We start from the raw sequence: 15,061 nt of genomic DNA, 5'->3' as shown, positions 1-15,061 counted from the left end.
ATATGCAAAAGAATTTATGATATATAGATTTCAGATTTATTGTCAGAGAACATACATGGCATCACATACAACCCTGAGATTATTTTTCCTGTGGGCAAGGCAAAATTATCATTCATTAGTGGTGCAGAAAATTAGTAGCATATACATGTAAACAAATAATGAGCAGTAAAGAGATAACAAATGTAAACAAATTGACTGTGCAATACAGAAAGAATTAAAAAAAACAATGAAGTGCACAAAGTAAGAGTCCTTAAATGAGTTTGTCATTGAGGAGTCTGATGGTGGTGGGGTAGCAGCTGTTCATGAACCTGGTGGTGAGAGTCTTGTGGCCCCCGTACCCCATTCCTGCTGGCGGCAGCGAGAACAGAGCGTGTGCTGGGTTGCATGGATCCTTGATGATTGCTACTACTCTCAGATGGCAGCGTTCCCTGTAGAAGTTCTCGATAGTGGGGAGGGTTTTACCTGTGATGTTCTGGGCTGTGTCCACTACCTTTTGCAGAACTTTATGCTCAAGGTATTGGTTTCCCCGTACCAGATTGTGATGCAACTGGTCAGCACACCAGATGATATGCATTATGATAGCTATGATAACAAAAGATGACTACATTGACAGAAGAGTGATTAAAAGCAGTAGCTTGAAATACACAAAAATCATATGACTGTACAAGTCCAAATGCCAGAAATCTGGACTTTTCGAAAACTCTCAACTTGTGTGCATGAGTAAGCGCCACAGATATCCAGTGGCCACAAGCAACCTCATGAAAGTTGCAGAAATGGCAAGAAAAAAAATGTTTTTTTATAATTCATATGTAAAAATGCTTTCTTAGCAAACTATCAATATGTAACTGTTTATTCTCTTTAAATTTGAATTTTAAATTTCCTGTCCGAGAATCTAGAAAATCCAAACCGACTCAATCCCCAAATAGTCCGGATTTTAACTGTATAATTAACTGTACTCAGTTTTCCAACAAATGCAATCCAATATCAAAGGGGGGTTATTTTGAGGAGTCTCCTCCTGACAGAGCATGGAGTAAGTTGCTTTTACGGCCTGCTCCATCCTTTTTAACTATATCTCACTTGTATTTTTCAAAGAAAAAAGAACTTTTCTAAAGATGGCTGTTACCACTGGTGCAGCTTTTGTGGAAGGCAAGAAGGGGGAAAATGAAAAGAAGGATGAAAAATCAAAGCACCAATATCTCTCTATTATGGAAGCGATGTCTAAAGTGGAAGGTACCAACTTTAGGTTGGAAAAAATTGTGCTTGATTTGAGAGATTCAGTTAGAGACTAACTCAGATTTTAGATATTAAAAAGAATCCTGAAGGATTGGATGACAGAGTGGGAAAACTGTAAAATGTATCTGATCTACATAGTAACAATTTCAAAGAAGTTAAAAGGAAGTTACAACTTTGTTGGAGAAATACAGGCAAAATATTTATTGATTTGGAAAGCAGGAATCGAAGACTGAATTTGAGAATCTTAGGTCTGTCAGAAAACCTGGATTCAGATAATCTGCTGGAATTTTTTTTCCAACATGCTGGAAGAGATATTTAAAGGGATTTTGAAGAATCCCCTGGCCTTGGACCAACCACACTATGCCCTGAAATGAAAACCATCTCCCAAAGAGATACCACAACCAATTCTTCTGTTTTCATTTTTTTCAAACCAAGGAGGCAATTATCCATGAAGCTTGAAAACATAGAATATAAAGGAGCTGCTATTCGCTTCGTGGAAGACAAATAAAGAAGTAATGACTAAGCTCTACAAACGGCAAAGCAGACCTTCCTTCCGCTTTCCTGCGCATTTGAAGATCTTTCCACTGGATGGTCAACCTACGTGGTTGATTTCCCCAGAAATTAGATGGAAGCTCCCCTAAGAAAAATTTGCTTTACAACCAACCTGAATCTATTGACTTGGCTGTTTGGTCTGTTATAATTAACAAATTGGTACTGTTAAACAGGTCAGACTGCATTGTTGCTCTGCTACAAGTTTGAATTGAGAAGTTTGATTTAATATAACCTTTTTTCAACATTAGGATTATACCTTTCTCTTTCTTTCCCCCCTTCCTTGGTGATATTTACAATTAGTGAAAGTTGTAGTTGTTATTATACGTCAGTCTTGTATACTTTGTTTTGAAAGCAGAATTTGAAGCTAGATTTCTATCATCTTTTTAAACATTTTTTATCCTTTGTTTTCTTTTTTTAAATTGACTTGTGTATTGTAAGTTTTGTTTGATTTTAACTAGATTATTTTATTCTTTATGAAAGTCTATAGTCATTTTAAAATGGTGGAACATTCTTCTTTTTTCGATCTTCAGATAGTTATCATTCCAGTGTTTATGAATATAGTCTGAAGATTGTTTAGTTTCTGACTCCATCCTGATGGATGTAAGGACACTCATTGGCTGACTGGCGAAATCAAAGCTACATTGCCTTTGACCTTGTAACTAGTTGTTGCCAAGCAATGTAACAGACATGGATGTAGGCAAAGTTGGTTTTATTTCACATTGTAAAATACACAATTTTAACCTTTACAATATAGAATGATAGGTATCTGAATAGACAGGTGTATCAATGGTTATGGGAAGAAGGCAAGGATTGGACTGAGTGGCAGAATGGATTAGCTCATGATGGAAAGGCAGAAGACATGGCAGGCTGAATGGCCTACAGTTCTTCTATCTTATGGTCTAACATTGAAAAAGGTCCTGTTTATCGATGTACAAAACATTGAATGTTAACTAACAAATACAGAAAGCAACCATTTAACTAGATTATTTTATGCTTTATGTAAGTTTGTAGAGTCATATTAAAATGGTGGAATACTCTTCTATTTTTTTCTTCTCTGCTGTGAGAGTCAGAATTAAATATAATTTTGGAGACTTGCCAGTTTGAAACCAGGGATTAGATTAGGTGGAGGTTAGCATGCAGCTCCATTGCAGAATTGTTCAGTGGTGGGAGAAGAGTGGTGGCTTTGCAAGGTTAGTTTTTATTGTATATGGGTAGCTGTGAGAGTTTGTTCTTAAATATAAATCTTTTCTGTATTTTGGTCTTTGCCATTTTTCGAGTTCCTCTTCCAAATGTGGTTTACACAGGTGCAGAAATGTTTACTATTACAATTTTTAAATAAACTTTCATATGGATGTAAAAAATTAAAACTTTGCTTCTCTGAATGTTAATGGCTTGAACCATACAATTAAACAAAAAAGATTTTTTAAATGTTTAAAATGTTTGAAGCCGATATTACCTTTGTGCAAGAGACACACATTTGCAAAGAGGACGAAAATCAATTTTTCAGGTTATGTAAAGGCTTTCAACTTCATTCCGTCTCAGTTTAAAGTTAAAGGTATATCAATCTTTATAGACTCTAAAGTTCCCTTCAAGCATTTTTAAATGATTATGGATCCCATGGGTAGATTCTTAATAGTTACAGGTATATTGAATAATAAAAAAAGTTGCTTTGGTTAATATATATGCTCCTAATGTAAGAATTTTTTTGAAGTGTTTGTTTCTTTACCAAATCTAAATGAATATATACTGATTATGGGTGGAGATTTTAACTGTTGTCTTATTCCAATTATTGATAGGTCCTCCTCTAATCAGATGCTTCCTAATAAATCTGCTACTTTTATTCTTTTTTTTTGATTGATTATGGATTGGTTAATCTAGGGAGCCTTTTACATCCTTAGGACAAAGACCTTTTTTTCTTATGTTTTTTATTGATACTTCACTAGTTCCCTTGATAACAGACTGTGCATATGATGCATTTGTTGTTTTTGATCATGCACCCTTGAAACTTTTAAATTTATTGATGTCATTTCCAGAGCTCAGTAGTGGCAGTTCAAATCGATTTTACTTCAAGATGAAGTCTTTATTAAGGAACAAACTTAAAAAAAAAAACAAAATTAAATGAGGGAACGTCAAGCCTAACTATTTGGGATTCATATGTGTGAGGACAAGTAATTTCTTATTCAGCAGGGTTAAGGAAACATACTAATTATGAAACAAATAAGAAATTGATAGAGAATACTTGAGGAAACCTAATATGGATCTCTATAAGAGTAGAACTCCAAACACAATATGATTTATTATTAACATATCCTATTGAGAAATAATTGTATAAATCAAAAAGCTAGCTTTATGTACATGAAGATAAATCAGGTAAATTATTAGCTGGACAATTAAAGGCAGCTATGGGTAAAAGACAGATTCCTAAGATTTGTTAAGATAGCAATATTGTATACAATCTTGATGAAATTAATAAGGAATTTCAGGATTTCTATTCTGATTAATATAAATCTCAATTTCCTGATAATACTCAAGTATGGACAGATTCCTGTAATGAGTGATTATCCCTAAAATTTATTTTAATGATCAACTTTTATTGGAAGCTCCAATATGAGAAATGGAAATTTTTTAAACGTATTACCTCTCTTCAATCTAGCAAAGCCTCAGGCCCAGATGGTTGTACTGTTGAGTTTTTTTTTTAAATGCTTTTCTAATAAATACCTTACATAACTGAGGAGATAGTATAACAATTCCGCATCTCTTGGAACTTTGCCACAGGCATTTTATTAAGCATCTAAAGGACTCATTAGATTGTGCTTCCTATAGACCAATATCATTACTGAATGCTGATTACAAAATTCTTTGCAAGATTTTAGCTTTCAGATTGGAAAATATTCTTCCTTGGGTAATTTCTACAGACCAAAGAGGATTCATAAAGAATCGTTATTCACATTTTAATATCTGTAGGTTAATGAATATTATTTACTTTCCCTCAACTAAAATTCTAGAAGGGAAGAGTATCATTAGATGCAGAAAAGTCTTTCAATAGAGTGGAATGGAATTATCTGTTTGAAATTTTGGAAAGATTTAATTTTGGTCCTGGTTTTATTTCATGGACTATTTTGATCTATCATGCTCCAGTTATTGCAGTAAAGGAGCAAAATCCTCTTTTTAAAAAAAAAACTGTTTCAAGGAACTAGACAGGGTTGTCCTTTATTTATTGTCCTTTAATCCAGGATTAAGTCCTTTATTATTTAACCTTGCCTTGGAACCTTTAGCATTAACACTTTGCTCGTGACTCCAGTGATATTAAGGGTATTATTAGAGGTGATGTAATTCATAAGTGACTACCAGCCCCCCCACATCTCCATCGGGCACACAAAACTCAAAACGATCAACCAGTTTACCTATCTCGGCTGCACCGTTTCATCGGACGCAAGGATCGACAACGAGATAGATAACAGACTCGCCAAGGCAAATAGCGCCTTTGGAAGACTACACAAGAGTCTGGAAAAACAACCAACTGTGAAAAACCTCACAAAGATTAGCGGATACAGAGCCGTTGTCATACCCACACTCCTGTTCGGCACTGAATCATGGGTCCTCTACCGGCATCACCTGCGGCTCCTAGAACGCTTCCACCAGCGTTGTCTCCACTCCATCCTCAACATTTATTGGAGTGACTTCATCCCTAACATCGAAGTACTCGAGATGGCAGAGGCCGACAGCATCGAATCCACGCTGCTGAAGATCCAACTGCGCTGGGTAGGTCACATCTACAGAATGGAGGACCATCACCTTCCCAAGATCGTGTTATATGGCAAGCTCTCCACTGGCCACCGTGACAGAGGTGCACCAAAGAAGAGGTACAAGGACTGCCTAAAGAAATCTTTTGGTGCCTGCCACATTGACCACCGCCAGGGGCTGATATCGCCTCAAACCGTGCATCTTGGCGCCTCAGTTCGGCAGACAGCAACCTCCTTTGAAGAAGACCGCAGAGCCCACCTCACTGACAAAAGACAAAGGAGGAAAAACCCAACACCCAACCCCAACCAACCAATTTTCCCCTGCAACCGCTGTAACCGTGTCTGCCTGTCCCGCATCGGACTTGTCAGCCACAAACGAGCCTGCAGCTGATGTGGACGTTACCCCTCCATAAATCTTCGTCCGCGAAGCCAAGCCAAAGAAAGAAATATATTTTAGATCCCTTTACCAATTTAATATTTTTTCAGGATATAAAATGAATCTCCACAAATGAACTATTTCCAATAAACATGCATGTACCTATCTAAGCATATACTTTTTAGAGAAGTTAAAGAACACTTTACATAATTTGTAAAAATCTTCAAATTTTTTAGATTTCTCCCTTTGACTATATGAAACAAACACTTTCTGGATGGTCTCCACTGGCCATAATTTTAATATTTTGTATGAGTACTATCAAGATGATAATTTTATCCAAATTTTTGTATGCATTTCAAGCAGTTCCAGTTTTTAATTCTGAAATCATTTTCTGACAATTCTAAAATTTCTTATTCTATATGGAATAAGAAGAATACTGGGTTGAGAAAATTTCATTTTCAGAAATTAAAGACAGATGGTGGAATGGCTTTACCTAATCTTAGATATTATTGGGCAGTTAATATTCAATATATTATTTTCAAGGTATATTATTCTGACAAAAGCTGAACACCCTCATTGGACAGATTTGGAATTGAAATCTGCACAGAGCTCGTCCTTCCTCATTGGGAGCTGCTCTTCCTTTTACAAGTTATATTAATAGACATACCTTTAATCCAATACTTAAACATACATTACGGATATGGTTTCAATTTCACACATTTTTTTAAATTTAAAAATGTTTAGTTTATCTAGTACTATTTATCTTAGTCTATAGTGGACTAAAAAAGAATTGTCCATTTTTGAATATGTTTATAGATGGATGTTTAATGTCTTTTGATATCTCTAATAATATACCTGACATCTTTTCTAAGATATTTCCAAGTTAGAAGTTTTTTTGAATAAGATATTACCTAACTATCATACCAACCCAATTTAGTTGATGCTCTTTTTCCATTTGAATCCTTCCCATAATGTAATATTTACAATGATTTATTAAAATTGCAGTTGATCTCAAATGATAAAACTAGAGGGAATTGCAACTTCAGTCACTTGTCCCAGAGGAACTTTTGGAAAATATTTTTGGAATGGTTAATACCACTTCATTACATGCATGACAAACATCATTCAAGTTTCTAGATCTCAAGATCTAGGAGCAGAAGCAGGCCAATTGAGTTTGCTCTGCCATTCTATCATGAGCTGATCCATCCACCAACTCTGCCCCACTCCCCAACCTTCTTCCTGTAAACTCTATAGCCCAGATTAATCAAATGCCTGTCAATCTCTACCTTCAATACACCGAATGGCCTCACTTCCATAGCCGCCTGTGGCAGCAAGTTGTACAGACTCACGACCCTCTGGGTAAATAAACTTTTACAGATTTCTATTTAAAATTAATGACTTTAATCATGAAGTTATGTCCTCTTGTCCGACTGCCCCACCATGGGGAAACAACCTTGCCACATCTACTCTGTCCAGGGCTTTCAGCATTCAGAATGTCTCTACGAGGACCTCCCCTCACCCTTCTGTACTCCAACGAGTATAGTCCAAGAGCTGACTAACAATCCTTATTTCTAGTCCCATTCCTATAAATGGTCTGTTCCCTCCAACACCAGCATATTCTTTCTTAAATAAAACACCCAAAACTGTCTCACCAGTGCCCAACAGAGTCCCAACATTACATCCCCGCTCCTGTATGATATTCTTCCAGAAATAAATGCCAACATTGCATTCACCTTTTTCACCACTGACTCAACCTGGAGGGTCAACCTAAAGGGTGTCCAGTACGAGGACTCTCAAGTCCCTTTGCACCTCTTAATTTTTTTAAATTTTCTCCCAATCTAAATAAAAGACTGCTCATCTATTTCTTCTACTTAAGTGTATCGCTGTACACTTTCCAACATTGTATTTCATCTGCCAGCTCTTTTCCCTATTCTTCTAATCTATCTGCCACCTCTCTATGCTCAGTACCATCTACCCTACCACTTACTCTGGTATTATTGGCAAATTTAGCCACAAAGCCATCCATTCCATAATCCAAATCATTTATATACAATGTAAAAAGTGGCCTCAACACCAACCTCTGGAACACCAGGTAGCCAACCAGATTAGGATCCCTTGATTTCTACTGTTTCCCACCAGCCAGCCAATGGTCTACACATGCTAGTATCCTTCCTGAAATTCCATTGGCTCTCATCTTGACCAGCCTCATGTGTGGCCCCTTGGCGAAGGCCTTTTGAAAGTCCAAATATCTAACATCCACATCTCCCATCTATCCAACTTGTGATTTATTTAAAATATTGCAGTAGGTTTGTCAGGCATGATTTTCCTTTAAGGAAACCATGCTAACATAGGCCTATGTTGTCATTTGCCTGAAAAATAGACTCCAACTGCTTCCAAACCACTGACATCAGGCTAACACATCTACAATTTCCTTTCTGCTGCCTCTCTCTCTTAAACAGAGTGACATTATTAATACTCTACTCCACCAGAACAATGCCATTGATACCTGGAAGATCATGCCTCTACAATCTCTACAACTACCTCCTTCAAAGCCCATAGGTATATTTCCTCTGGTCGAGATTTATCTACCCCAAGACCATTTAGCTTCTCAAGTAACTTCTTTCTCGTGATCTTGAGCTGCACTCACATCTCTTCCCAGAGACCCTTGAGAGATTGGTATGTCATTAATGTCTTTCAGAGAGAAGACTAGTGCAAAATATTAATTCAGTTCCTCTGGTGTCTCTTCGCAGTTTCCATTATAGTTTCTCCAGCATAATTTTCTATCAGTCCTATGGTTGAAGAGTGCAATGTGGTCCTATAAATTCTAACAGAAAATCTGAGACTTTGTGACTCCATGATGTGTTTCAGTGTTTCTTAGTTTTCATTGCCTTTTTGAAAGTCTTTACAAAATGTTCTGCTTCCTCATTAGTGCTTGGGTGCTGACAAGACATGTGGTATACTGTTAATGCGTAAGAATACCTTAAAGGTACCCGATACAAACTGCACCCCATGATAGGAAACTATACTTTGTAATTTTTCCAATTGTCTGGTCTTATTATTTTTCTCATGTGTGATATGACTGGCCATTTAGTGTACATCTATAACAATAAGGTTATCCATTTCATCAGATGCAAGGATCGACAATGAGATAGACAACAGACTCGCCAAGGCAAATAGCGCCTTTGGAAGACTACACAAAAGAGTCTGGAAAAACAACCAACTGTGGAAAACCTCACAAAGATAAGCGTATACAGAGCCGTTGTCATACCCACACTCCTGTTCGGCTCCGAATCATGGGTCCTCTACCGGCACCACCTACGGCTCCTAGAACGCTTCCACCAGCGTTGTCTCCGCTCCATCCTCAACATCCATTGGAGCGCTTAACCCCTAACGTCGAAGTACTCGAGATGGCAGAGGTCGACAGCATCGAGTCCACGCTGCTGAAGATCCAGCTGCGCTGGATGGGTCACGTCTCCAGAATGGAGGACCATCGCCTTCCCAAGATCGTGTTATATGGCGAGCTCTCCACTGGCCACCGTGACAGAGGTGCACCAAAGAAAAGGTACAAGGACTGCCTAAAGAAATCTCTTGGTGCCTGCCACATTGACCACCGCCAGTGGGCTGAAAACGCCTCAAACCGTGCATCTTGGCGCCTCACAGTTTGGCGGGCAGCAACCTCCTTTGAAGAAGACCGCAGAGCCCACCTCACTGACAAAAGGCAAAGGAGGAAAAACCCAACACCCAACCCACCAATTTTCCCTTGCAACCGCTGCAATCGTGTCTGCCTGTCCCGCATCGGACTTGTCAGCCACAAACGAGCTTGCAGCTGACGTGGACTTTTTACCCCCTCCATAAATCTTCGTCCGCGAAGCCAAGCCAAAGATAACAATAAGGAAGTTTTCTCCCATAAAAGGACCAGCAAAAATCAATGTGAATCCTTTGCCGTGGTCATGATGGCTTTTTCCATGGGTTAGCTTAGTCTTGAGGAACTTTGGATTGCATATCTTGACAAGTGGCACTTCTTGCTGTCTCTTCACATGCATATGTGCTAGTGCTTTCATCTGAATCATTACTGGGTGGTTGTTGCGGAGCTCTGATAATATGGCCCATCTGCCATTTGGCAGGAATGATCCTCCTGGTCTCCCACAATAAACAGCCTTCTTAAATTGATATCTCATGGTGTCATGTATAATAAGGTTTCAGTTCTGCAGAGATAGCTTCAGCCTTAGGCCAACCATTTAATGTGAATAGAATTTTTGACAGTCTAGTTTTTTTACATCTTTGCTGCAATTGGTAAGCAATGAAGCTGTTCTTGGTGAATAGCTGTAGCCTCCACCATCCATTTAATTATTTTGTCTTTCTGGTCAGTTTCCGGTAGAGGTAAGCGAGATCGAGCATCAGCAAGGTTGTTTTAGGTTTCTGGTTAATGTTTCAAATCGTAATTATATGGAGCTAGCAGCATGGCCCACCTTTGAATTCTTGTTGCAGCCAACACTGGTATCCTTTTTAGGGCAGTTTATTGTCTGTTACTAAGGTAAACTTTCTACCATACAAGTACTGGTGAAACCATTTGACAAAATATTATGGCAAGTCCTTTATCCAGCTGGTCATAATTATGTTAAGTCATCAAAGATGAGGAGGCATAGCCACTGGTTACTCCCCAACATTGCTCCTAATCCCACTGACGAAGCATAGTGGATGAGAACACTGTCACTGGACATCAGTAGTTCTTTCAAGTGGTCCAATGCATTACTAATCTCTTCATTCCAAACACCATTTCTGGTGTTTTCTGAACAAGAGATGTAGCACTTGTAGAGTGTTGAGATATTTGGAATGCACTTCCAATAATGGTCAACTAAACCCGAGAACGGCTGCAATTTGGTTCAATTTGTTGGGTACGGTGCTCTGCAGAGCGCTTCCACACCAGCGTTGTCCATTCAGACTCCTTCACTGGGGCTGCTGATATACTGTATGGTATTTGGGTATCGGTAAATAACCCTAAACGAATATTGATTGCCACATATTTCTTCGAGGCTTCATTCAATTCTATTTGTTGGTATGCTTGTGATAAATCCAGTTTTGTGAATTCCTTTCCCCATTCAAGGCAGATAATAATTCTTCCACTTTGGGTGTTGGACGTTTAGGTATCTGTGGAACCTGGTCAATGGTGACTTTGTAATCACTACAAATTCAGATTTCTCCATTGGCTTTTTGCATTGGCACAATGGGACCTGCCCAATCACTGTACTGGATTAGTTCCTATATTCCTTCATTTTCCAATCTATTAAGTTCTGATTTGATCATTCCTTTGATTGCAAATGATTCTGTTCTGGGCTTAAAGAACTTTGGTTCCACACCTGATTTCAGATGTAATTTCACCTGAACTCCGATTTTTCCTAGGCTTTTTTTCAAAAATCATTTGATACTTCTTGTTCCAGCTTTGGTTGGGCTTTCTCTTCCTGGCTTAAGTATATTACTGATCCAATTTCTACTCAGTCTAGCTGAATGCATGCTAGCCAGTTTCTTCTGAACAGCTATGTAGAGGAACTATCTTTTTGGTGGATGCTCTTTGTATTGTATGTTCACGTTGCACTTCCCAAACACTGTGACCTCTTCACCTTTAAAATAGTACTGGTTCTTTTAATGGGGAGCTGACATAGCAGTCAATGTTTTAAAACTAGTGCCATTTGAAGAGGTTTGTTGTTGATTTTCAACTGGACAGATTGCTGAGTTTTTAAAATCATTTAATCCACGAATATACATGATCTCCAAAGTCTAGCCTTTCTCAGAGTCATTTATTTACTTGCCAGGGCTGGGGCTTTCATCCTTTCAGTGTTTTTACCTTGGATGAGCATCTTGTGTTTTGGCTTTGTTTTTTTTTTAATCCATTTTTCCTTCTCCCCCCCCCCCCCTCCCCACCCGACCCGACCCTTGGGCATCTGGCCCTGATGTGCCCTTTATCAGAGATGACATCAGAATTTCTTGAAATATCATCCAGATTGTTGATGTATTTTCCACTGCAGAAGGTTTCCCCACAAGTAGATCTCTTTGGCTGGTCAAAAGTTTTTAAATCAGCCATTTTTGAGCCAGAAATATTGCTATTTCAAGAGTTAAATCGTCCATACTTGGTCATTTTTGTTTGGCACTGCAGTCTTCTAATCCCATTAGAAACAGTCTCATAACACTGTCTAAGAATTGATCAAAATCAACTTTGATAGTTTATGTAATGCAGCCAACTTACAGATTTGCCTGTTCTTTACCTTCTATCATAAAAATCTGGCTTTCAGCTATAGCTGGTGGTTTGGGACTTAGATATTGCCCCTACTGTTGTACACAACTGTGTGTATGATTTCATTCCTGGATTCTCAAGTGCCAGCAGAGATTTGAGAAGATCAAATGTCTTAATGCCCATTAGACTCAAAGCAAGCACTTTCACAAGACAGTAATGATCAAATTTCTCTATATAATTAAAACAGTTTTCTTCCAATTCCACAAATTGTCCAAATTTTATCTCTACCATTTTGAGACTTCTGTCCTTTGTTCTCTAGGACTGACGTGGTGGGGCCACCGTGTTGAAAATCTGGCATTTCTCTTAAATCTTGCCTCCAATGTCAGGAGCACGGTGGTGGGGGGGGGGGGGGGGGGGGGGAGGGGGGAAGACACTCTGTTTCGATCCTTGTTGCCATGGTATGTATTTGTGGTTTTGCAACACATTAGGACATGAAGATGTAATGCTTCTTTCATGGTTTAATACAAGTTGAAGATGGTTTCCCCCCCCCCCCCAGCACACCTTATATAAGCACATAGGCATATACACAAACCACAATTTTCTCTTTTTGGGATGCACCTGTCCTGCACATCATTCTCAGAGACTCAGCCATTGTTGATCTGCTGTTTTCCCCCATCAGTGTGCTTTTCCAATCAACTTTGGCCAGTTTCTCTCATACACCTGTAACTTTCTTTACATCATTGAAATAACACATCGGACTTTAGTCTCTCCTTTTCAAATTTCAAAGTGAACTCAATCATACTGTGATCACTACCCCCTAAGTGTTCCTTTACCTTAAGCTCTCTAATCACCTCTGGTTCATTACACAGCACCCAATCCAAAACAGCCGATCCCCTGGTGGGTTCATCAACAAGCTGCTTCAAAATGCCATCCTGTAAGGATTCAACAAACTCTCCATCCTGTATGCTGACTCATCTCCCCTTTTTATACAGGCCATTAGTGTGATGTCAGCAGCAAATTTTGTAAATGGTGGTGTTGTACTGAGCCACAGTCATTGATGAGCAAGTTGATCAAGGCAGTGAAATTACATGGAAATTTATGACCAGATCTAGTCTGCATAGCTCCTTGGTATTATTTATGCTCTAAACAACCTTCTTCAGTTAACCTTATTTATACATCATGCTCCTTCAGATATTAACATAACATATATAACATAACAATTACAGCATGGAAACAGGCCATTAGGCCCTTCTAGTCCACACCGAACCAAACACCCCTCTCTAGTCCCACCTCCCTGCACAATGCCCATAACCCTCCATCTTCTTCTCATCCATATACCGGTCCAACCTTTTCTTAAATAATACAATTGACTCCGCCGCCACTATTTCTCCCGGAAGCTCATTCCACACGGCTACCACTCTCTGAGTAAAGAAGTTCCCCCTCATGTTACCTCTAAACCTCTGCCCCTTAATTCTTAACTCATGTCCTCTTGTTTTAATCTTTCCTCCTCTTAACGGAAATAGTCTATCCACATCCACTCTGTCTATCCCTTTCATAATCTTAAATACTTCTATCAAATCCCCTCTCAACCTTCTACGCTCCAAAGAATAAAGATCTAATCTGTCCAATCTCTCCCTATACTCTAGATGCTTAAACCCAGGTAACACTCTCTCCACTGTTTATATCCTTCCTATAATGCCCACAGAACTCCAAATTAGGCCACACCAACGTCTTATACAATCTCAACATCACCTCCCAACTCCTATATTCCATGCAATGATTGATAAAGGCCAGCATACTAAAAGCCTTCTTCACCACCCTATTCACGTGAGTTTCTACCTTCAGGGAACGATGTACCGTTACTCCTAAATCTTTCTGCTCTTCTGTATTCATCAATGCTCTCCCATTTACCACGTATGTCCTGTTCTGATTCTTCTTACCAAAATGAAGCACCTCACACTGTAAGGTAAAACATCATGAGATGGGAATGTGTAAGGAGTTACCCTGTACAGGGCTGTAACAAGATGTGAATGCATCCTTGTACTTACAAGATAAGAGAGACATTGATGGATTGAGAGGCAGGAAGCTAGCAGGGAAAGGATAGCAACAGTTTTAGTCATTGGACAAGTAATGATATGATGATGTTCTAAGCATGTATCCAAGGGTATAAAAAAATCACCATTTTGCTGATAACGGCAGAATGCATTCTCCGACTAACATTGTTAGTCGCAAGTGTTACAATCCAGTAATAAAGAACAAAGAACCCTGATTTCGACTCAGTCTGGTGTTTGTCTCACTCATTCATGAACAAAGCAGACCTAACAACACTTATCAGCATTAAATTCCATCTGCCATTTTTCAGCCCACTTTTCTAAGCAGCCCAAATCCCTCTGCAATCCTTGAAAACCTTCTTCATTATCCACTATTCCACCTATCTTAGTATCGTCTGCATATTTACTAATCCAATTCACCACCCCATCATCTAGATCATTAATGTATATAACGAACAACAATGGGCCCAATACAGATCCTTGAGGCACACCACTGGTCACTGGCCTCCAACCTGACAGACAATTATCCACTACCACTCTCTGGCCTCTCCCTTTCAGCCAATGTTCAATCCATTTGACTATCTCAAAATTTATACCTAAAGACTGCACCTTCCTAACTAACCTTCCATGTGGTACCTTATCGAAGGCCTTACTGAAGTCCATATAGACAACATCCACTGCGCTACCCTCATCCACATTCCTAGTCACCTCTTCAAAAAATTCAATCAGATTGGTCAAACATGACCTTCCTCCCACAAATCCATGTTGAGTGCTCCTGATCAGACCCTGTCTATCCAGATGTTTATAAGTATTATCTCTAAGAATTTTCTCCATTAATTTACCTACCACAGACGTCAAACTTACAGGCCGATAGTTG

At 38.8% G+C, this 15,061-nt stretch overlaps 1 protein-coding gene across 15 annotated transcripts in view; it reads right to left on the bottom strand.

Annotated features, from left to right (window-relative positions):
* The window catches only part of tcf12 (transcription factor 12), a 354,049-nt gene that overhangs the window by 312,887 nt on the left and 26,101 nt on the right, over positions 1–15,061 (bottom strand). The gene's annotated exons all lie outside the window — the stretch shown is intronic.

Source organism: Narcine bancroftii, chromosome 14 (genome assembly GCF_036971445.1).
Source record: "Narcine bancroftii isolate sNarBan1 chromosome 14, sNarBan1.hap1, whole genome shotgun sequence".
NCBI lineage: Eukaryota > Metazoa > Chordata > Chondrichthyes > Torpediniformes > Narcinidae > Narcine > Narcine bancroftii.
This window is presented reverse-complemented; position numbering and strand designations above follow the sequence as displayed.